This window comes from Aythya ferina, assembly GCF_964211825.1.
Source record: "Aythya ferina genome assembly, chromosome: 2".
Taxonomy (NCBI): domain Eukaryota; kingdom Metazoa; phylum Chordata; class Aves; order Anseriformes; family Anatidae; genus Aythya; species Aythya ferina.
The window spans coordinates 74,340,074-74,365,172 of NC_140297.1; the positions used below are offsets into that span (position 1 = coordinate 74,340,074).

General features: G+C 34.8%; 1 protein-coding gene across 11 annotated transcripts in view; it reads right to left on the minus strand.

Moving 5' to 3' along the window:
* CDH18 (cadherin 18) overlaps window positions 1–25,099 on the minus strand; it is a 625,567-nt gene that overhangs the window by 353,800 nt on the left and 246,668 nt on the right. For 8 of the 11 annotated variants that reach the window (XM_084508740.1, XM_084508744.1, XM_084508749.1 and 5 more), the window contains one exon: window positions 16,230–16,315. The exons of 2 other annotated variants lie outside the window; for them this stretch is intronic. The gene's annotated coding sequence lies outside the window, so the exon portion shown is untranslated. Of the gene's footprint in view, window positions 1–16,229; window positions 16,316–16,423; window positions 16,443–25,099 lie in introns of those variants that run through there. One more of the 11 variants, XM_084508746.1, reaches the window with a different exon arrangement.

Sequence of the window (25,099 nt, forward strand, 5' to 3'; positions counted from 1 at the left end):
GAAACATTCTGTTTATTTCATATTCTTACAAATCACACACTTTTAATAATGTGTGTGCCTAAGAATGCATTGCTGATTAATTGCTGAAATGTTAGATACAGTATCCATTAAGAAGATTCCTAAAATTACAATGGGAATAGAATCCAGTTTCTCATATACCTTTCTCCAGTGGTTTTGTTTTTGCTCTTACAGAGTTCAGAACACCAAGAAAGAAAGACAATCTGGCAAGAAATCCTTAAATGAAACAATACTGATGATTCTGCCATGCCAATTTACATCAACTATTATCTATCCTTAAGATGTATCACCATCTGAGATACCACACAAAATCAGCAGATTAACTCCTTTAAATTTAAATCAATCAACCAGAATTAAAAGAAAAAAAAAAAGTTCAAGATCAGCAACAGTTCCTAATATTCCTTGGTATAACAGTTAGATCATGCCTTAGATGGAAAGAGTTGTAGTCTATTGTTAACAGATAGAACATAGTTAGAATGGAAGTTCAGTACTAAAATTTACCATTCTTTCATATTATATTTTACTACAATAAAAGTGATAAAGTTTTTGTCTTAACTTTAGTATATTCCCTTTTGTAATAAAAAATATAATAATATATGACCTCACTATATTACACATCAATCAAGATAAAGTGTGTGAAAGTCCAGTGAACAAACAAATAACCACAAATGACTTGCTTCAAGAGTCATCAGTCATTGTGATTATTGGACTGTGAGAGGGTAATGTCTGGTAGTACTTGAAGTGTTCTGCTTGTGCAGAAAAGTGACCTGGCCTTTTCAGCTCTCCTAAAGAAAGATGTCCTCAACAAGTCCACTACATATTGTTGAAAAGCATGGCACTGAGTATATGACAAATTGCAAAGGCCTCCTATTCCTATTATTTACTTTTCTACATATATACCTTTCAAAATGATTGAAGAATCTGTATATAACAGATAGAGAAAATGAGGCTTATTTGCTAACACAATCATCAGTAAATATTATGGCACATTTGAACTGGCATTTTAAGGAGATTTTCTTGAGATTCAGTGGAGCTTATGCACTGCAGCCAAACATAACTGAGCCAGTATTTCCAATCATCTATCATTCACTATCATGTGATGCTAATATCACACAGTATTAAACACATATATGGTGAAATATTTAAGACCAAATTAATTCTTAGGAAAAGGAAAAAGAACATATTAGAAACAATGATAATTAGAATGATTGTTTGCAGAATATCTGAAACAAAAACATTAAATACAACTCTAAATTACTACATATCTTAAATGGCTTTGGTGGAATAAATTGGAGCCATAAGCACAATAAGCCCTAGACCACTATTGCTGTTGACCTGAAGTATCTTGTGCTCCAACCAACGCTGGTGCGTTATGTCACTGAAGAACATATTACACTAAGTATCTTTTCATTATAATGAAGACAGGGACATACTTGTTTGGGCCTAGAATGAAGGAGGAGTCACAAATCTCATTAACAGAAAATCTACTTTATGTCTTGAATGAACTTGAACTAAAACTGGAGCATTTCTACTCTCACTGCCCAATTTGAGTAAGATCAGTCTGATTTTTAGAACTGTCATTCACAACCATTCTCAGAACATGTAGATTTTGGGGGTGCTTAGTGGAAAGAAGAAGTCATCCCTTTGGTATTTCAAAGTGTAATGATTTTTAATCATACACTTCAAAATCAACAGTAGTATACCAACCCATCTTACAAGATTTTTTGAAAGAAAGGATTAATTTTAAGGATTTAGTATGTATTACTTCTTGGACTCAAATGGCTCTACTGTGAAGAAGATCTAGCCAGGCTCTTCTCAGCAGTGCTCAATGCCAGGACAACAAATAATGGGTACAAATTGAAGTAACCAGAAGTCACACTTAAAGGTAAGGAAAAAAAAAAAAAAAAAAAAAGTGTTTTTCTGTAGGGGTGAGTGAACATTGGTATGGGTCACAGCACCTGCCTAGACATAGCCCTGGGCAATCTGTTCTTGCTGACCCTACTCTACTCTTTCCATTAGACTCTCTCTCTTCCTTATCCTCATCACAGGTCCTTTAATTTATTGTAGCCAGTAATGACATCTGAACACTAGCAGATGTGGACAAAATATAGAAGGGGAATTCCTTGCATAGTGGAATTCCTGAAGGAATATGCAAACTGTAGCTATCTTAACTTCATTACTAGAAGAGCTGATCAAATCAGTGAAAGACTGTTTTATCACTTCTCCGACATGAATTCCCTCAGCACGTTTACCACAATATTCTTCAGAGTGAGAAGTTGTCAGTTGAAGCATAATTCTTAGAAAAATATGACAAAGGCTTGTCACTTAAGATTTGATTTTAATCTTTCTTAGCTCCTTAATGCAAGAAATAAAATGTCAGTGTTTCAAACTTGAGTTACAAGACAGTATCTTTTGGTAGTTTATTAACAAGGCTTTTGCTCAAAGAGAAACAAAATCTAATTCTGCTATTTTTCTTACACTGACCCCCCCCCCCCTTTTTTTTTTTAAGATTCAATGAATTCTTCCCGATAAAGTGCTATCACACCTCTGCTCACCACTGCTTTGAAAACTGGCTAGTATTAAAACCATGGATCAGTGAGAAACTGATGTGCTAAGTCAAAAGGATGTGTCTGGTAAATGCTGCTGGAGTGAGTGCTAGGTTGTGCTTTAATTAAATTCCTCATTACTGATCTGAAAAAGAGCATAAAGAGCATGCTAATGAGATTCACATACCTAAATTGGAAGATGCCATACAATCCAAACAACAGAGAGAAGTTTGGAATGAATGGGAGGAAAATCTCCTGTCCTCGATTTGGAACATTTTTCATTATCTGGCAGTTGTTTTGTGTTTAAACCAAGTGCAGAAAAAAACAAAAAAACAAACAAACAAACAAAACAAAAAACAAAAAAAAAAAAAAACCTGAACTCTAGCATTTTTTTGATGAGGAACTGCAAGCTGTTCTAATGCAAGATACCTTGGAAAAAGTGGTAGTGACCAGCAAGTTACACAACATTTTTCATGCTGTTATATTCAGAGGCAGATGCAGCCTAGATCACAGTAGGTTCATAGAAGGGTTTGTAGCATCATATAACTGAGACCCTGCATGTCCTAACAGTGCTAGTGTGCAAATATTGACCTCCACCAAATCACAGAACCATTTAGACTGTAAAGGACCTCCAGATGTCCACCTAGTCCAACCTCCACTGCCCTCTACTCCCTGCTCCACTGAAATTAAAATAAGTCTGCATCATAGGAGCCAAAGGGAAAAGAGTATGGGTATCAGCAAAGGAATGGTATTGCACTACAAGTCATTTCTGACAATTCAGAGGAGCTCTAAATCTGCACCCATTAGTACCACACACTTGACAATAACTTTGCATTAAAGAAAAACTGAACTACTGTAAAAATGACCAAGAAAATAGTTAACCTAAGGGTTAGAGTAATTGAGATGTAAGGACAATATATATATATTTTTTTTTATTATTATTATTTTTTTTTTTTTTTAAAAAAAAAAAAAAAGCTTAGTTTTAGAATGACAATACCAAACTGTTCAAGTGGAATACAGATTTTCAACATTCTTATTCACCCTACAGGGGAAGCTTGAGATACTTTTAGGAATGAATTTTTTGTCAAAATGATTGAACTCAATCATGAGAAATGCTATGAAAATTTTAAGAAAGTATTTTCAAGGGATGGGAAAAAAAATAGAAAAAAATCACATTATTTCCATGCAGCTTATCTAAGTATATTTTTAAAGTTACAGGATCAAGACAAAACCAAACATGAGCCTCTTTAACTATCAGACAATAAACAGAGCCTCTATATTTCTTTATCAGATCATTATGTTATCTATTTATCAATAAAATTGATGGTAAACTTTTAGCTCCACTAAAATTAAAGGTAAAACATGCTACCTCTTTCCTTTTTATAACTTTCTGAAAGTGTTAATTCAGGTGAAATACCAAATCGGGCACAAGAAACAATCAAAGGATACCTGTTTTTTCCAAAGATATTGAGCAAAGATCTTAATTTGGTTTACTTTAGGAATTCCCACTTGAAAAAAAAAAAAAAATACCCTAAAGTGCATGACAGTTTCAGCAGTATTTACAATAACATACACCCTTATCCTTAATTTGATTTAAAAAATAAAAATAATTTTATTATATATATAATATATATAATTCCCATATATAATATATATTTTTTATTCAAAAATAAAGTAATGAAGGAATTAAATATGCTTTTTTTTTTTTTATCAATTATACTGATTTAATAGTTGTATCTTTACTTTTTCTGTACACAAATAATGAAAAGAAATTATGAAATTTCTTACCAACTACAGTTTAAGCAATTTTCTTCATGTTACAGGAATGTGATTTGTGCTTAATTTACCTTAAGTGGGAGCTGAATTTCTATAACCTTTGCAATTCTGTTAATGCTTTTTCCTAATCAGGAATCTTAATGAATTTCTCTTTCTACTACTAAATTACATCGATCTGCATCTAATTATGAGAGAACTTATTAAATGAAATAGAGTGTAAATGAACATTCATTTAACCTTAACACTGCTTGGAAACCATAGATGTCATAGATGAATAACAACTGTTCAAAGCTTCAACCTTCTTTGGCTAAAACTGCTAAAGTCACTATTAAAAGAAACACAATGAAATAGTGATAGGATTTGCAAGACTATGGAACTGTGACCAAATTATTATTTGTTCTTCTCTGAGAAGCTATATACCATTGATCATGTAACATACCAAAATTTTACAGATGTAGACAATTAAAAGGTATTGTGTTGCGGAATTTTCAGATCACCCAAGGAAGACCATGTTGAAGGATAACATTAACTTTTTTCAAAATAGACCATGAAAATGGAAGCCTGGATCTTAATCAGACATCGATCAAAAAGGTTCTCTAATAACAGGGTAATACAGAATATTTAAGAAGTGATTTCACTAAGCTGGTTTAACTTTTAGGGGTATGCCTTAGTATAGATATATTTTCTTTTTATGCTTTTAAAATAAATATTGTAACAAAACAGCAAAGTTTCAGCAACCTAAACTATCTCAGAATAAGCCAAATGAAACAATGAAAAAAGATGGGGTCATGGCATTTTACCAAAAAAAAACAAAAACATATCCAGTTGACTGTAACACCACAGTAACTGTTATGTTACAACATCAACATGTTTACAAAGAAAAACTCACTAAACCACACAAATACTAACACTAACAAAAATTTTCCAGTGTAATAAATCAGTTGTTTTTGTAACTTGGAATTTTGGAAGTTTTCTGTATAAATGACATTCCATAAACACCTAGATTAATATAACCAAACATATCACAACACGTTTCCTTCTGAATACCAGCCTTTTACAATTTGTAGGGTGGGGAAAGTGGGTACTGAGAAAGACTGTTTTGCCTGGAAAACAAAACAAGCTCCTTAATTCGTAACTTAAGGAAAAATACAGCAACAACAAAAATGGGTATGTAAATTACCCTCTTTCTCAACCATAAACAATGATTATAAATCACTTCTTAGAAACTTGTAATACATAATCACTTTTTAAAAACATAATTTCAGTGTTACTTGAAAACAGTAGTAAATACATTATAGAAGGATTTTTGAGAAGGATAGATTTTTTTCTTCCCATAAAACACTTCAGTTGTAATGTTCAGGCAGCTGTCAATTATTGGTGAGAAACATAAGCTAGTTGGGTTACAGAAGCAGTGAAGGTATGTTTCCACAGCAAAAATGCAAGCCTTGACTTGTTGCTAGCTCAGAGGTGTTTACATTCTACCCTCATCTGCATCACTGACCTTCTGTTTCTCCAGTAAATCCCATTCATCAGTTCTTAAAGCAATGTATTATCTATGCATTTTGCTTTATCTGTATAAACCCACTCCCTTACTGCCTTTGAAAATAAAGCTAGACAGTATCCCCCAAAACGTGGTGCCTCAACCCTCACCTCTGTAACAGCCATAATTGTAAGATGTATAAATCATCTTGGATCACAGAATCATCTAGGTTGGAAGAGACCTCCAAGATCACCTGGTCCACCCTCTGACCTAACACTAACAAGTCCTCCACTAAACCATCACTAAGCTCTAACTCTAAACGTCTTTTAAAAACCTCCAGGGATTGTGACTCATGATGCATATGGGTAAAATGTATTTTATATAAGTTTTATTTTAGGTCTAGAAATCCAAAGTAAGAAAAAATCTGTATCGCACTACAAATGATCCCAAGAATAACTGTTTATTATGAAACTTAGCAATTCAGATTTACGCTACAAGACCTTATCAGCTGCCAATATTTTAAATATTGGCATAAATATTTATTTTGGCACAAATTAATATTTTAAATAGGGATTACATATGCCTTTCAACGGCAGAACAGAGTATTAAACCCTTCACGCATAATGCAATTTTTATTTTTTCAAATTTGGATGATGTATGAGCCTGCCTTTGAAAACAATTACTTTTATGTATCTGCTTGCTTCTCTTGAAACATGAGGTGCAGTTGAATTCAGAAGGACTAAAGAGAGGAATAAAAATTTATGCAATTGGGCTACTGGCTTCTAGTTTGCAAATAGCAACAACTATTTTACTGGTGCCACACAGAACAGAGAAGGGCTGAACACTGAGTATTTCAGCTAAGGCCCCAGGAGGAGTTTTAGGAACTAAAACATGAACCAAAATCCCCTGCATACTCTGAAATCAAAGTATAACATGAGTGACAAAAAGCTCCTCACCGCAACTATCTTCACAGAAATGTTAAATTGTTTATGCATAGATCATTGGTTTAATTCAATTTTAAAAATGTATTAAAAGATAAGTGAATATTTTGGAATGCATTTTTTTCAACTTCAATATATATATATTTTTTCAACAACAAATGAAAAAATCAGACATAGATAGTATAGGACCGTAACGGGAGAGCAGTTCGTGGGATTGTATGATAACTCCTTACAAGGGCATCTACCCTTACAAGAAAAAAAGAATCCAAACTCAGTACGAAGAAACAGTTCCACCAGGGCAAAGCGTGCTGTCAGTCACAGCACATTAAGAAAAGCTAAGAACCACTATGGTGCTAAAACACTGTGCTGGCACTTGTACTCTGGCCAACATCAGTGCAGTTCTCCAAAGTGAGCAACAAAGGTATGATGAAGAAATGTCAGAAGCAGTAGGTGGGGGTGGGGTATGAATGAGTTCTCACGAGAAACTGAGGAGACTGGAGTTCAGAAAGGGAATAGTTTCCTTTAAGAAAGGTTGGGAATCATTGCTGTAGAAGGCAGTTAAAGTGACAAATGTACACAAGAAACACCTGTCTGAGCCTGCAGCAAGCCTAAAAGCAACTGACTGCCACATTTATTTCTGAAACAGTACCACAAGGTCTCCAGAATAAAAAAGTTTTGTAGAAAAAGAAGAAACACGAAAGAAAAGTTTTTGTAGAGAAGAAAAAAACATGCCTGAGCAGACGAGCAGATATTTATAGGCTGTTGTTAAAGTGATTCTCCCATTAGCCCACACATGCTTCAAGTGTGAAGAAAGGTGAGAAGAAAGAGTGAGACATCTCCCTGTCCACAATTTAACCACAATTTAAACATGTGAGGAAAAACATTAAGATTTATCTTTTTCTAAAAAAAAAAAATCCTGTATACTCCTGAAAGACACAGGAACAGAACTAACAGTAACCCCTATCTAGCCCTTCTTGTGAAGATGACGTATTATTTAAACAGACAGCCTAAAATAAAAATGTCTAAATCTTTATATTTGTTTCATTAAACTATATGAAACTTAAAGCTGATCTCAGTTTCACCCATTCAAAGTGCTGTGTGACTGGAAATTCTGGGCAGCAGCCTTCTCACTCCCAACTCAATTCCGTTCCCAATTTGAACTCTGGAAGCAATTAGGGTAAAACTTCTGGCTACTGACTAGTAAGATGATTTGTCAAGGGTTGTTAATATCCACTTTTTTTTCTGCTAATACCAACAATTTCTAGACAAACATATTGCTCAGAAATCCCTACAGTTTTAGAAGAAGCTATTTTAGCTAACATGTTTTACTTGAATTAATTTCTGCTGTCTCTCCCTCTACTTGAGGAAAACTTTAACTCACAAGATTCGATACATTCAGATCTATTATTGAGCTACTCATTAATACAGATTTGAGTCTTGCTTTAAAGATGAGTACAAAAATAGAGACATAGGGAAAGAAAAAAAAAACCTGACAACTCCAGCCTTAACAATCAAATGGATGCAGCCACATAAAATCCTTGCAACACACTGTGTTTCTGCTTCTTCCCCTGTCAGATCAGGTGCCAAGAAGCCATTCATTTTGTTCATTACAGCTTCTGTATCACTTCAGATTAGAGTTTGCAGGCTTTGATTAAGCCTATTCTTAATGCTTCTAAATCAAACCTGTGTGTTTGATTTTCACTTTGTTCAGAGGAGCACAGTAGCAGGATTTTATAGGACATCCCTACTACCTCCTACAACAAACCTGACACTAACCTCTCCACAGAAATAATTTGAAAACCAACACAATCATTAAAACACAATCATGTCCATGCATTTAGTTCATTGCAGCTCAGAAATAAATGTCAAATAGATACACTAGATGAAAACCGGTATGAAACAGTATCAAAATGTTATTTCCACCTTCTTAATGCATTTAAAAACATATATGCAATAGTAAACTGCTACTTATTGCATGAGGATTCTTCCTCTCTGCATTAACGAACAGCAAAGAGATGACAAACTTCTTATGTCACATATGTGAATTAAGCTGTAACTCTACATTTTAACAGATGTCTCTGAGGCTAGACTCTTACACCAGTGTTATCCACCACACAACTTTTTTTCTTTTCTTTTTTTTTTTTTTTTTTTTTTTTCTGTTCTCACAGACAGGCATTCATTGTGCTGCTGCAGCCTACTCATGTCATTCTTACAGCTATGTCTGACCCAGCCAGCCCTTCCAACCCACTCTTTAGCAAAAATCAGCTTAAAGGTGCCATTAGCCTCTCAACCACAAATATACCTAAACCTGCTAGGCATGAGAAGCTGAGCAGTTTATTTTCCTTTTAGCCACAAATAATCCTAACATCCTGAAAGCCATGTTTTGAGGATGAGGTCTATGTATCACAGTGTCTTAGCTTTCTGGAAAAGGTCTTCCTTTTTTTTTTTTTTTTTTTTTTCTTTTTTTTGGTTTCTTTTTCTTTCAAGTATTACATCTTTTAAATTAAAATCAGTGTTGTGCAAATAATATCTCCAAAAAGTAAAATAAGGTGTGAAAAGTAGCCTTAAAAAAAGGGGGGAGGGCTCCCTGAGAACAAAGCAATAAAAAGTAATAACAGCAACAAGGTGATTCAATTGCACACTACAGCAACTCACTTGTAATACATTTTATAAAGCTGAGTCAAAGGTTATTGTTGGGTTGTACAGCTTTCCTCGGAAATAACCTTGCTGTTCAGTCTGAAACATGACAGCTGTTTCTGAATGAATGAACACCATTCTAAACTGTGTCCTTGGCTGCATTTATGGGCTTTCTACGTATAGAAATATGTATAAGGCACTCTTCTCATCTTCCCTTCCCATCTGATAATCTCTTTGAAAGGTATGATCTTTGGGCTCTCACTGCTTTCCTCACATGCCAAGATCTCTGTGCATTTGGCCAGGCATTATAATAGTCTCCTTACTTCATCTGGAGTTTTTAGTTGTCCCACCCCCACGTATTCCACATTAATTTTTCTGCCTGAGAATTTGAAATGCACCATCATTACACTTACAGCTGTTCCCATCTCAGCCTTGTACTGTGTGGGAATAGAAATGTTGTTTTTGCAGAGTTACATTGTTTAGAAGGAGGGAATGTGGTACTGAGATATGCTTACAGTGATAAGAAAGTTTAGCAGGCGACCTTGTAAAATGCAGACAACCAGACTCCTTAGGACAATTAGGTGAAAATCACGGTGTCAAGTCAAGTCAGATAAGTGAAGAAACATTACCACTTCAAGCAGTAAAAATGTCAAAAGAAATTTGAAATTTAACAGGCCGGCAACTGAAGGCTATGCATTGTTTGTGAAGCATCAGATAGATTGTGAACCTGGATTACCCACTCAGTGGGGAAACAGGGGAGGGTCCTGCCATCAAAAGGTATATAAACTGTGTTTTGGAACTAGTAGATGCACTCTCTCCTGCTTGTGGGGCGCCCGCCATTGCAATCGTGAATAAATTACTACTTCACTGAGATCCTTGCCTGAGCCTAAGTTATTGGCTACGGAGTGTTTCTCACACTGTCATTGCTTCTTTAAACCAAACTCTTTCACACACGTGGGTTACAAGGATATCTGTTCTTTCTCCATGCACCCTGTGCTGCTCCTTCCTGTTGTCTCCATTTCATTGCTGTATTGGTAAATAATTCAGCCAGTGTCAAGTCTAGAACTGGTAAAATTAGTTATTTTTCCTCTGTCCAGGAAGTAAAATCTTCTGTGTGAACAACTTAATCCCTGTTAAGGAATGAAGGAAAGGGTGATGTCACCTAAGAAGCTAAGTGCTGATATCAATCAATCCTGTGACCTAATTACAGGCCCATTAAAATTGACACAGAATACAGAAAATAGAGATGTGGTCTGTGTATTGCATGTGTTTCCTTCCTGGTTTTCCCCTTTTCCCCTCAAGTTAATTGTGTGCTATCTATAGATGGGTAGAATGTTGTCTGAAGAGCTGGCACTGATCTTCTTCAGCATTTGAAAATAGATCCATTAAAAGTAAGCAGAAAAATTCCACTGAGTGTGGGCCAGACCCAGGCGCTGTAAATTTAGAGTATTTGGAAGAAATAAAATTCCCTATTTCCATTCAGACAGCCTTGCAGGTTAATTTAAACACTATTCCATTTGAACTTGAATCCTTTGAACTGTCTTTTTAAAATAATCTCATTTCACTGTGAGAAAAATAACCATTCTCTCTCCTTCTGAAAAGGTATTCTTTCTTCATGAATATTTTGAATGAGTTACACTGCACTATTTATCTGTTTCATAAATATTGTGTGAAAATAAAAACCAGGAAGAAGCAGGAATAAAAGATCAAAGATAATCCAACACTTGCTTGGAAAAATAATTCATATTGATAGCAAACTAACAGGATTAGCAGAACACAAGTAATAAAATATTGTGTGAAAGCTGGCACTTGTGCATTTGTTAAGTCCTCTTTTTCAAGTGCTGTGTTAGTGAAATATGTTAAGCTGCATCCCCATGTGTTCCAACAGGAAAAAATAAATTGTTCTCTTCCTGGAATTCCACTGGAGAGGTTAAAAAACTGACAACATTGAGTGATACAGACCCAGGGAAAACTGGCAACAAACATCTGAATTGCAGTGTCCTTCTGGATCTGTTAGATTTTGAATATTCATATAAAGAAAATCAAATGCCATGCAAATACAAACAGCAGGTTAGCAGGCCCTAGAGTTAGCCAATTGTAATCAAACTCCAGAGTAAGAGGTGACTGACCCCCGCTGATTGGATTGCATCGAATGCATGTTTTGCACGCAAGAAGCAAAACCACGTTTCCCTCAGCTGCTGCTCAAAACAGGATGGCTTCTGCAGCTGAACACACACCATGGCCTGCGCCACAACGCTGAGCATCAGAGGCCCCATGCTGGGCCATGGAGCCCCTGCACATGGGGCTCCTCTGTGGGACCTTCCCTCATATCCTAGAGCTGCCTTGGCCCCAGTGTGGGGCATCCCTGCTGCCCCTGCACGAGGAGATGCCTCCCAGCCTCTGCATTGCAAGGCTGGCAGCTCAGTCACTTCCATCAGTGGGATCTGTCACTGCAGTCTCCTGAAGTAATAAACTCAGTGCTTTTAAAACTTCTGGATCCTCCAACTGCTACATTTCACATGCAACTCTGTCAGTGTACTGCTGCAGCCTCAGACTAGGAAAGATGAGCCACCAAATTCATACAGAAAAATCTGATGAGCAGTCAGAAGTTTTTCTTATTGCCCTTGAAGTGATCATACAGCTTATGTGGAAAAAAAAACAAAAAACAAAAAACAAAAAAAACAGGAAGATGCATACAAAATTCTTGTGTGCTTTAAAAAACAAAACAAAACAAAACAACACTGGTTGCATAAAAAAATGTCAGATTTCAACTAAATCAGCTTCTAGCCAAAATGGGGCACAACAATGACTGATGTTTTGATCTTATGTTTATAAGTTTATCTCAAAATCCTCCTAACATATTTGCATTATGTGCTTGAATATCTACTGTTTTACAATACGAGTTCTGTATTCTAGTTGTTATGCAATTAAGATAAAGTTTCCTGATCAACATAATCAGCCTGAAGTGATCCCCAAATCATTTTTGTTTTCTAAGTCATACAGGTTGATAATTTCTCATCATCTGCTTCTGCCTTTTACATCATTAGCTCTAGTGTAGTCAAATCCTTTCATAGCTAACGGTTCATCTGTTTACACTTGTTTTTTAAGCCACAAATGTAAATTTTGAAAATAGTTTTTTTCAAGTATTATTTCAATTCTTAGAAATTACTGTAACAGTCATTTTTCTGCTTTATCAATTATTAGTAAATTACTAATTTTATCAACTAATAAATTACTAACTTTATCAATTACTTATAATTGATAAAGCAGAAAAATGTAGCAGTAATTGTCAGTAACATCAATTGTCAAAAATCATCTCACAAACAGGAGCCTAAGCATTCAGAGACTCTCTGAAATCCAGTTTTCATATTATGTTCTCTGAAACAGACACCCGTTTCTGAGTGTCTGGGACACTCTTGGACAGGAAAACATGATTTAGAGTATTACACATGGAATAAACTTATTAGCTACACAAAAAAAGTTTCAGTCAACAGCCAGTACAGAGCCTTTGTAAGGCAACAGTAACATACCTCAAGTTGATTAAGTGTAAGAAATTCTTAACCGCATTTGAAAGTTTCAATTCATTTCAATAAGGTGTATCAAATGATTACAGAAGGCTGTTCTAAGAGCATCAGTATGAACTACTTTAGTTCTTTGTGCTGTTTGCTAAAGAAGGCCTATGCAATCTCTATTAAATGAGAACTTCGAATAACTATGAACATCTTTTTTTAAACGTCTAATTTGAAGACTCTGATGAAGTACATGCATACCCACAGAAAAAATAAATACATAAATAAATAAATAGCTACAGAAGTACAGTCTCTCTTACCACAATTACTATATAACACAAAGGCTCTTACATGGGAAAGTCATAGTCCTCTCCGAGGACAAAAGGACTATCTTCACCATGGAAATTACCATTATCAAGAAATTCAAATTCACTTGGGTAACCTGACCGTAACACGGTACTTTCAAGGGTCTAGAACATTGAACTGCAGATTAAATAAACCACTTGAAGTCCATTTGAAATCACAAGGTAACCTGGCCATCGCATAACTCTACAAAATGACAGAAACGTTTAACTGAACATGATTGAGTACTCCAGCATATTGAATGAGAAAGGGCAGATGTGTTTTGGTTTTGTTCTCCCTCAGATTATATATCATTTGCCTGGTGCCTTACAATTAATTCTCTGTCCACAACTGAAAATTAAGATTTGTATAAAGGCTTAAAAACTAATAGCCCAAACTGTAAGGGGATGTTGAGGAACAAAGCTAGACAGAAATATATCACCTTCAAATGTATATAGATCAAACACTTAAATATTGTACTTACTGTCTCACTTCAGCGGAGCAAGTAGAACAGGGTTCTTTTGATTTAAAGTATTTAAATGATTTAATATAAAAATATTGCCTTACCATGCTTCTGAAAGCTACATATATTTGTCGTGGTTTAACCCGGCTGGCAGCTAAACACCACGCAGCCGTTCGCTCACCCTCCCCCCTCCCTCTCTGGGACGGGGGAGAGAAATGGAAAGTGAAGCTCGTGAGTTGAGATGAAGACAGTTTAATAAGACAGGAAAATAATAATAATAATAATAATAATAATAATAATACAATGATGATAATAGTACTACTACTAATAATATGTACAAACAAGTGATGCACAATGCAATTGCTCACCACCCGCTGACCGATGCCCAGCTTAACCCCGAGCAGTCCGGCCCCCTCCCCCCGGCTAGCCACCCCTATATATTGTTTAGCATGACGTCAGATGGTATGGAATACCCCTTTGGCTAGTTCGGGTCACCTGTCCTGGGTCTGTCCCCTCCCAGCTCTTACTGCACCCCCCCAGCCTGCCCGTTGGCAGGACAGAGCAAAGGCTGAGATGTCCTTGGCTTAGTATAAGCACTGCTCTGCAACAATTAAAGCATCGGGGTGTTATCAGCACTCTTCTCATTCTAAGCCAAAACAGAGCATTCCACCAGCTACTAGGAAGAAAATTAATTCTGTGCTAACTGAAACCAGGACAATATTTAACACTGATACTATGAGCTTCTGTACTTAAACTACAAATCAAACAATCTGTGAGACAAATTGTGCCCTGAGAAACAAGTATATATCTCAATGGGTGTCACAAAAAGACAACACAGATTTTTCATTTATCAAAAAGCATTGTTCTGAAATGTCACTGGCATATATGTAGAGACTCATCTGAAGTTCAAAACTGATTTAAAACACTTTTTTTCTGATATAAAATTTAGTTGTGCTTCCAAATAAGAGAATATTAGAATATTAGAGAATGTTACACATATGAAAATACATTTGTTGATTTCTCTTTGGTCATTTATTACAGAACTTCAAATACTGCTTCTCTAATGAAATACGATTTGCATAAAAAGAGGGGTACTTGTGGTTATAAGTGTCTGGAGGAAAAAAAAAAAAAGCTGTGAATATATTTGTTGTAAATAATACTATACTGAGATAGCTTAGAGAACTCATAGTCTCCAAAGACTACAAACCTGTTAAGGAGCACCTAAAAAGCAAAGCAAAAAAAAAAAGGAGCCTAGCGATCAACTGCCTCAGACAGGTAGGTAGTTTTTAAAGGAGGCTGAAATAAGGCCATTGAGGGAAGAGGAAACTAAGTTTTTTATTTATTTTTTTTAAGCAGAAAAACTATTTTTAGCCAAAACATATGCATCATAGTAGAGGCTTGTATCATTTAGTAGTCCATGAGATGGAAGTTTTGGTTAGTGATGTAGCCATGTGGTCCTTCAGTCAAGTGAAAAATTAAAACTGTACAGATCTGACAGAAACGTGGACAAGACACAGTCTATGATAGAGAAATACACCTTCAGTAAAAAGAAACAACGTTCATGTGATATTGAAGGAATCAAAAACAGCTCAATGTTACAGTTGTGGAAAAATGTCTCCTTTAAGAGAAAAAGTTGTCCTTTGAAACTAAATGTATTGAAGCAAAGCAAAAACTACAATTGAAAAGGATTCCAGAAAAGTTAATCTAGATATAAATATTTCCTGAATGTAATCAAAATAATTCTTTCTGAGCAACAGCATTTTTGGCTGTATGAAGAATGTTATTTCTCTTGTCTTTATTTCGGTTAAAGCTCCTGAACAAGGTAAGATAAGTAGACCTAAAATGAAATTAGCATCAGATCCATTTATTTAGTACTCCCCAGGCTTTGGTGGTACATTTACAAATGTGGAATCCAACTTACTGACTCCTAAGAATTCTTGTAATTGATGAATTAAATCAGATGGCTTTGAACTTGCAGAAAGACAATGATGAATTTTCTTAGTATATCCTCTATTACTCAGTCTACATACTGCTGATTTCATTGTCTCCCCTATTGAGTTATTTGTAATTTATTTCTATATCACACTTTTCATTGCATTTAGCTGACAGAAGCGTTTCTTGTACCTACTTAGATCACCTCAATCCATATTGCATACAAAATGGAAAGAGCATATAGTTTTTTCCACAACACTTATTTGGAGATTTTTCACAGTAACTACGGCACAGGGAAAAAGCTGCTAACTGTGAAATCAGAAAGAATATAGTCAATCGCAATCCAAACAACCCGCAGGTTCTATCTCATTTCCTAGATAGAAAGATAGTATCTGATAAAAGAAAAATTTGCAACTAAATATTTCTCCATAGTTATCCAAAAATAGTGTATTTTGGAGTTTCCTTTCAGATCAAGCTACATCTGGAGATGCGAGGAAATCACTAATGTTCAAATTACTTACCAGTACTCTTATACACAGAAGCAAGATGAACAAGCAATTAAAAGCATTTCTAAAACAAACATACCTCAAAGACATCGGTGTCTTAATTTTTCCAGAGAATTACTACATCCACTGCCTTTTTGTCTTCTGGTCTTGAATTTGTTGTGTAGCCTAGGAAAAATAAATCTAATCTCAGCTTGTTTTCAAACTGAAAGCATAAGGATACATCCAAAGAAGAAAAAGGTAATAGCATTTCTGTTAATTCCTTTGTAATCCTACCTCATTATCTTAAGCAAGTAAATCTCAGAAAAGGATTGCCTTATTAAAAGAGAATTAGAAAACTGAATGTCATCTGTGCAGGGAGACATTCTCTTAAAATCCAATTCACAAGGAAGCTCATAAATAGGGCACTACATAAAAATAAACTTCCTATCAGGCAATCCTTAGCAGATTTTCAACAGATGTGTATACAACTCTGATTTCACAAATTCCTAAAATAAAATGTGTCAACATAATTTACCACAAACTTTCAAGAGTCTAAAAAAAGTCTACTCATTTAGATTCTACTGAAAGAACAATATTATAACGATATGTGAAGTGTGTGAAGAGTGGCTATTGAATTGTCATTCCTTCCACCCTGTGTATAATCATGTGTGATTTCCCTAGGAGAATTAAGAAAAAAAAGACTCATGTTTTTCTCTAATAAATTACCTAAAAATTCAAAAGGCATAGCCCCAAGGTGCATTAGACATTTTTAGAAGTGGACATGGAGTGTATAAGCAGTGTAGCAGTCCAGGCTGTAAAGAGAATTTAGGGACAACTCGCTATAGTTAACGTTATTATTGTTAGAACATCATAAGGTTTTCTACAAAAAAATGCTTATTACTTGTGAGCATCATTTTTTCAATATATTAGTTGGAAATAGAAAACATGGTTTATCTGACCTCTTAAAAAATTAAGAAGTTCCTTTTATTAAGAAGTGACCTATTTATTAACTTGTCTTAAAGGAAAATAACAGACATGTAGAAACCAATTGCCCTTTTCATTTTTAGTTTCTGTGGTATTGAACTTCTCTGTTTCACTTTACAAAGCAATTCGTAACCTCTGCTAAGAAATTACTATCTTAAATTGCTTTAAACATATGTACCAATGCAATCAAATTATTTTAAAGGATAAAAATAAATGAACCCAGTTCTGGAAGATGATTATGTCTTATGGAACCTTTATACAATGTAGAAATAAAAAATGATGTTGGTATTCAAATCAAAGTAAAAAAAGTAGACAAATCTAAAACAGAAAAGAAAAACAACTGAAGATTTAATTGGAGCTTATTTCCATACCCACCAGCCAGCAATGTAGCAAGTTAGAAAGAAGTCACCCTCATTTCTAACAATACCCAGTTCTAAAGACCTCATTTTTTTTTTTCACCCTAGAAAAATACAAACAAACGCAAATGCACACAATCTCTCACACACTAGTTTGAATACACAAAAGCCCACAAAGTTTGTTTTTAAAAAAAAGCATCCAGCATAACATGCAAGAAGTGGCATGATTATATGATCACATATGGCTGAGCTAGGAGGCTGCGTATTTCAAGTTTAGTGAATTAAAGTAACTGCACTGCTACCATTAAGGTAAAAACTTTATTTATAACAACACAGAAAAAAAAAAGTCAAAGTGGCTTTTACTTAAGGGTTTTGTGTTAGTTTAACTGATGATATAACAGAGTCTTGTACTATTTGTCAGATTGGTTCTTTGCATGGCAATTTTTGAGACTTAAAAGGCCAAAGCAGAAGCTTCTCTTCATCCAATAGCTGTTTCAATCTGGGTGCCATAAAATTTTCATGGTACTTTGAAAATATAACTGAAAAACAAGGAAAACTCTTACTTGAATGACAGGTGTTTTAATCAACATTTAGCTGGAAACTGTCCACACGAGTTCCTTTCTTTCATATTAATATTTTTCTTTTTGAGATACATTAAGTAGAAGCCTTGTTCCATGAAACAACATTTAAGTCATCTGTAGCCCTCTCACACAAGTTACTACACCTTTGTATTGATAGATTAAGTGGAGCATTTAATCAGATTTATTGATTTTATGGTGCTTTCAGAGACTTGAGAAGACATCTGATTCTATCAGTCAGACAATTCGGATGTTTTCTTCTTTTACTGTACCTTAAGAATCACAATTTCAGTACCACATGTATCCATATTTGTCAAACATGTAACAATTTACTTTATTTTTATGATATCAGATTAGGGGGGGGGGGGGAATAACAGATTTGGTGTAGATACTTAAAGGTCCATACTTCCTACTAGGAAGATTTTGGTCTTGCAAACTGACAGTTTTTTTTCCTCAGTTGTTTTTTCCTGTAGTGCACTATTGCACTACAGGAATATACTCTACTACAGTGGTTGTAAAGAACCACTGATCAGTTTGTACTCTGTTATTCACATAACCTGAATTTTAGTGCTATCTAGAGACCTAGCTTCTTTAAGGAAAATTCCTGCCACAAATCCTGTACCAAAGAAAAAAAAAAAAGTTATTCATGAAGCGTAGAACTGGGTCAGCAATGTTGTGTTATGAAGTATGGAAACATGAGTTCAAATCTTATCTCTAAGGTGGAGACTGAATTCTCAGAAATCATATTTGCAGAGGGTTTCAGGAAAAAAAAAAAAAAAAAAAAGAAAATGACAGTATATTCCTTACAAAATTTCCACTGTGTTTTGTTAATGCCAACTGATAGCTCCTAAGGTAAAAAACATTACTACAAACAAAGGTACATTGATTAAACTTATACATTTAGAAAATAAAAAAGACACAGAATAAAGTCCATCAGACGGGGAGCACATTTTACTAATACTTTCATTATCTTGGCATTTTAAGGATTTACTCATGTCACCCACTTCTTCACTAAAGCTCAATTTGTTTAAAAATACAAGAATGTGGGCTACTAGCACACATTTATGTTTGTCTCAGAGTAACTGAATGAAAGCTTCTTGCTGTTGTAATAGTAGGGAAAAGAGAAGATAGAGCTCTAAAACAAGGATTTTTCTCTTAGTATTCCAGCCAACAGTGATGATGACTAAAGTTTTCAGCTTACATTTGGTTTACGTGTAATCTATTACTTAGTCTCAGTGCAAAATATAATTGAAAAAGTTCACTTTCTGGAGACTATAAACTAAATAATTCTGCTCCTAAATTCTTGATTTTCAACCACTTGCAAAGAATAAAGAAAAAGCTCCAGCAACAATGTAGAGACTGTTATATAATTGTCTTTAGCATTATTTAATTCTCTAAACAATCAAAAAATGCATCTTAAAAGTAAAAAATCTGGTTTGATTAAAAACAAGACAAGAATAAAAGTGAATGAAAACCCATTTAAACAACTGTTTCAAATAATAATAATAAAATTAAAAAAAAATAAATCAAAACCATGTGCTAACCAAGGCAAGGAAAGGCAGAGTTCTTAGGCACACTTACTGAGCCTAAATGAATTTATGGGATTATCTCCCAAACTATATCCTGTCTAAACTCACAAATCTGTGGAAGATTTTAAGCTGAAGAAGTATGAAGAATATAAACATAGCTGTGCAAATCTGCCAAATATATGCGCTTTTTCTTACCTGCCATGTTTTTTCTGCGTTTTTATATGAAGTAGATAACAAGCATGAATATTAATCAACTCACAGAAAAATGGATGTGTTTGGGTTCATGTCACAGTGCAAAATTAATATTAAAATATTTCAAGAAAAAATGAGATTCATGTTGCTTTAGGCTACCAGCATCATTTTTTCTTCATTTTTCCATTATAAGTTGTTCATTGTTAAGCAGACCTGAACTCGACATTAAGGAATATGATGCCACTCAAAATCCTTCAATTTCCAAAGCTCCAGAATGTTGTAATTGATTCCTACCCTTTGTTTCTAGAAGAAAGAGTATATTAATATTGCTTGCTGAAGAACTCTGGTTTCATTAATTTACTTAACGATAGCAAACTAATGACACAGTTAAACTTAGGGACACATTTCTTACAGTGCTAGTTCCAGAGCATGGGTGACTATAAGTTGTAGCGTGACTTGGTACCTGTCATTCCCGAGGAAGAGTCCTGCAAGTTAAATGACCTGTGACTTTTTTTTTTTTAAACTTACTTTAGATTGATTAATTAAGGACATTTACTACATTGGACAAATCCCACTTGCATATCATTTGATCTTCATAAGGCATTACGAAGATCATGGGCATAGACCTCTATTTAAAAAAAATGCCATTATTCCTGTTTCTACATTGAAAACTGATGCAGTGTTCAAGTTTTGGCCTATACCTATTACCAAACCCTTGAATGTTGAATAGCCTCTCTTCAGTTTGAGGAAAAACATGAAATAAAAGTAAATCAAAACCAAAGAAGTGCTCCTATGTCACCAATGCACTATTTGAACCCACTTCTGAATAGGTATTCCCAAGTTTATTTTAATACTTTTGCTTCTGGAAGCACTAGGAACATTCATAAAGATACTCAGAAAATACTGAAATTAACTACACTGATTAAGCTTTAAATACATCAGGTTACAGCCAAAAGGTTGGTGATTACAAGCACCACTATGTCACTGAAGTGTACATGTTCTTCAAATCACTGTAGGAGGTTCTTGAAGACCAGGTATACAGAAATCAAAGAGAAGAGACATCTGGAAATAAAGGGGACCAATAGAGTAAAAAACATTTTGAACAGTAATAAGTTATTAAACAAACAAACAAAAAAAATACTGTACAGCCACATATACTCAAAATATCACTTTTTCATAAAGCTGAGTTTAAAAACAGCTGATTCTTTTTTTTTTCCTGGGATGTTCTTTTCTTCTTGAATTAGGTCTGTTATGATCCTTATACTGTTGCCAAACAGGTAGCCTTGTTTTCTTCAAATTTCTGATTCTTCTGATTCTTTTCCTTATACTGGATTAAAATAAGACCTACATTATCAGGAATCAGTGTACCACCAGACTATCTTCCCTGAATAAAGAGTAATGCAGTTAATCAATGACCGAAGAACAAATCCAAGCCTCCATTTTAACTAAATTTTGGCACCAGTTCTGTCTCTAGTACCATTTCTATTTGTGGAGAAAGAAACTGTATTGATTTTTCCCCTGATGCAGTCTTTAAGAGGAGTGTAGATTTAGATTAGATATAAGAAAGACATTCTTTACTCAGAGGGTGGTGAAGGCGGTTACCCAGAGAAGATGCAGATGCCCCATCCCTGGAGGTGTCCAAGGCCAGATTAGATGGGGCCATAAGCAACTTGGTCTGACAAGAGGTGTTCCTACCCACGGCAGGGGGTTGGAATCAGATGTCTTTAAGGTTCCTTCCAACCTCCCATGATTCTTCAATTCTTTTCACCGCTCTATACTGACTACACTGAGTTAGAAGTAGCAAGATACATGCAAAAGTACACAAGATCCATATCTAAGTCCATGAGTCTCCAAATCACCGAGAATGTAAATACTCCTTTTTCGCCATACACAGCAAGACAAGGAGGACAACAAAAAATAAATTCTTAATAGTGATAAAACAGGATAATGGTCATGTTTATTCTTAGAAAAGTAGGCAAAGCATGACAGAAGCCTTAGAAATCTTTACTGAAGTGCTTAATAGTTTTAATTCGCTGCTGAGATCTCATTTGCAAACAATAAAATGCTAGGTTATCACTAGTTTTACAGATATCTGAACTTTATGCATTATTTAAATTGTTCATGATTTCAAGAACAGAGTGAAGTATGCTAAATCCTATTCTCATTTAAATGCTTTACTTAAAAGAAATTCCACAACTGCTTACATCCACATTATCAAAACAATTTTTTTAACGGTCTATACAAGCATCTATCTGGAGTGAAGACTGGAAGCATACCTTGAGCACAGACAATAGGCTTCAGGTATCTGTAACAACTACAGACTTTACTAGAACAGTCACAATGTCATTCGCACTAGTAGTTACTCATGTATATACATTGGCACAAAACGTTTAGAGATCACATTATAATTCCACTGGGAAAAGTGACCCTTCACTTACTAAAGCAGCATTACATCTAATTTATGAGGAAGCCATAATAAATTAGGTAGCTAAATCTCTGGCTGAGAGATCATAGCTATGTGTTACTAATTAACCTTTCAATGCACAAAACCCTAAATGGCTTCTAGTGATTTTGTTTTTAATTCATTGTCAATGTAATTCATTCATATTATACAACTCAGTAAGTGATCTCACTTCACACACACACACACAAGAGTTCATCATATAAAGAGATGGAGAAAATATATTTAATATTTTAAGTAGAATTATATTCCTATTATTTACTTTCAATTAACAAGTCTAAAGTGGGATTCCAGATTAAAAAAAATGGAGGAAGGAGGTGATAATCAAAATTATTAGTCAAAGTTCTGAATAAATGTGAAGTATATCAGAACGCTTCATGTCAATTTACATGTTGTATATGTTATAGATATATACACGGACACATCTACTATACACATGTATTACATAATGCATTTAGTAATTCAAAAGAAGAATAGACATTATATACTATCAGAATGTCCTACGTCTTCCGATAACTAATTTTTCAAATTCAATTTAGCTTGCTTTAAACAAACATGCATTTCCTGGCACAAAAATACCTTGTTGTTAAAATTCCAGGCAAGTCTAACAGTGCTTACTCTCAATTCAGAGTCTCAGATCTGTGACTGAAGTGCCATTTTAATTTATATTACCAGAAGGACAAAACCAAACATCTAGCACCATGAGAAAACTAGACTTACTAAAGAGCAAATACTCAAGAAAGAGGAATACAGAATCACAGGATTGTATTAAACAGAAACAGGATAAAACAGAAACCAAAAGCATTTTAAGTTTTCTTTAGAGAATGATAGTGAAAACAAAAAATGGTATGAGCTTATTTTCCTGTAAAACAATCAGAAGTGATTGTTGAGAGCTCCCTTTGGATATATAGAAGTAAAGGCTTCACTTTCCTTCAGCCTGCTTGAAGTTTGATCTTCACATAAAAGAGACATCCCAAGATAAAGGAAACGTAATATTTATAAGCCACCACTTAGAAGAATACTTTCAGGCTCACAGAAGTTCTCACAGCACGTTCTAAATGGCACACCAGTATACAGTCTTTTCTTCATAGACTGTAATTGGGTCTCAGGCTGTTCAGGGAGGTTACAGAACAATTTTCTGCTTCCCCAAAATTGACTCTGTTGAAAGTAATCTGTGACTTCAGGATGAGGAAAGGATTTGAAACAACCAAAGGATTTGTGTTTATGGTGCTGACTGTAGCAATCTGTGTTGCTGAAGGAGAGCAAAGATCCCAGCTAGTCTGGGCTAGGAGCAAGAAGGAAAAGATGATGATATAATAATGCTTGCATTAGGAGAAACATTAGAGAAATGCTTAGTTTTCATTAGACAGTTGAGTTTCAGCTGCAACAATAGTGTTTGAATTAAAAAAAAAAAAAAGTAAAAAAAAAAAAAAAACACAAATGAAAATACTACTTCATTAGTTGAAGTACAATTTTGATGTTAGAGAACAAGTGATTTAGCAAATTCTTATCATTGTACAATCCAAGCAGTTTAGGCAGATGTTGCTTCAGTTTTATTACCTATCAGGTGTGAACACATTTTATTTGCTTGCCTTTTATAGCTTTGTAAATATCCTCAACTGGTTCATGACTTGGTCAGATAATTGCTGGGGCCTGCATAAAAGCAGCAGCAGAAACGCAGTTCAAGGTAAAGGAAAATCTTAACCTGCTTTCAAGAACATCTCAGAATGCCTGAACTGACATGTTAAATGTCACTATAAGATTACTGTAAAGACTGTGTCTCCAGGATAGCTTGCTCATAAGTGCTGTTTTAATAATACATTCCTCTACACTTTTTTTGAGACAGTACTAGAATCTATATTTAATATGGACACACAAGGTCTTATTTCCTCCTTATGTAGTTAAAGTGCTACATATGTTTGAACTTAATATAGGCCTCCTGGCATTTTTGCCTAACCTCATCCTGGTCACTGGGACAGACAGACAGCAATAAGCTATAAAAATGCTCAAGTAACTTCTCAGAAATGGAAGCAGGCAGAATATTCTACATTGGTAGTACTGTTGTCATTTTATTTTAAACTCACTAGAAAATCAGCACAGCTGCTTAACAGATTAGGGGAAATATAAGAAAGGTATGAAATGTTGTAGAAGTGTTGTCTCTTCCTCTTACTGCAAAGGCCTTTCTTAGGGCACTTTTGTGTCACTAATTTCTAAGGTAGCATTAGGAAAAAGATCTGAGGAATCATAAGATCCTCCTGAAATTTAAGGTGGTAATCTGAAAATAAAAAAATAAAAGAAGGAAATCTGCAGTAACACCCTTCCATCCACACAGCTGAAAGCTTTCAGACAACATGCAGAGGAAGCCAACTTTTGCCCTTATTAGTAATTCACCTTTGTTTAAATGCCCAACTTATTGCTTTTCAGACTGCGGGTAGTTAGTTCAATTCCCAATAAAGCAAGGCTTTATGTACATTCAAGAAGTACTTAAACTAAAGCAGCTGATTTAATGCTGCTGCCTGGATCATTAGTGTGCTAGCAGGGGACTCCCAAATCATTAGTTTAAGAACTGCTAGTCAGTTGTTGCTTAAAGAATTTTTGGAAGTGCTGCACCAGCATTCAAAGAACTTCAAAACATCAAGAACTTGTTCTGTACCTTGACAGTTACTTATATTTCTCAATTATTGTGACATTTTACACTCATTTTGAAGTGCAAGAACTGCACAACTTGATGAAGAAGTAAAACATCAAGCTTTCAGTATTCATTAAGTACTTTAATTGCAACACTTGCAGTTACCTAGATTGTTCTGTTATGGGCCGATTATGTGAAAGCTCCTGAGGAATACACAATATTGCAGTAAAGTAATGAATTA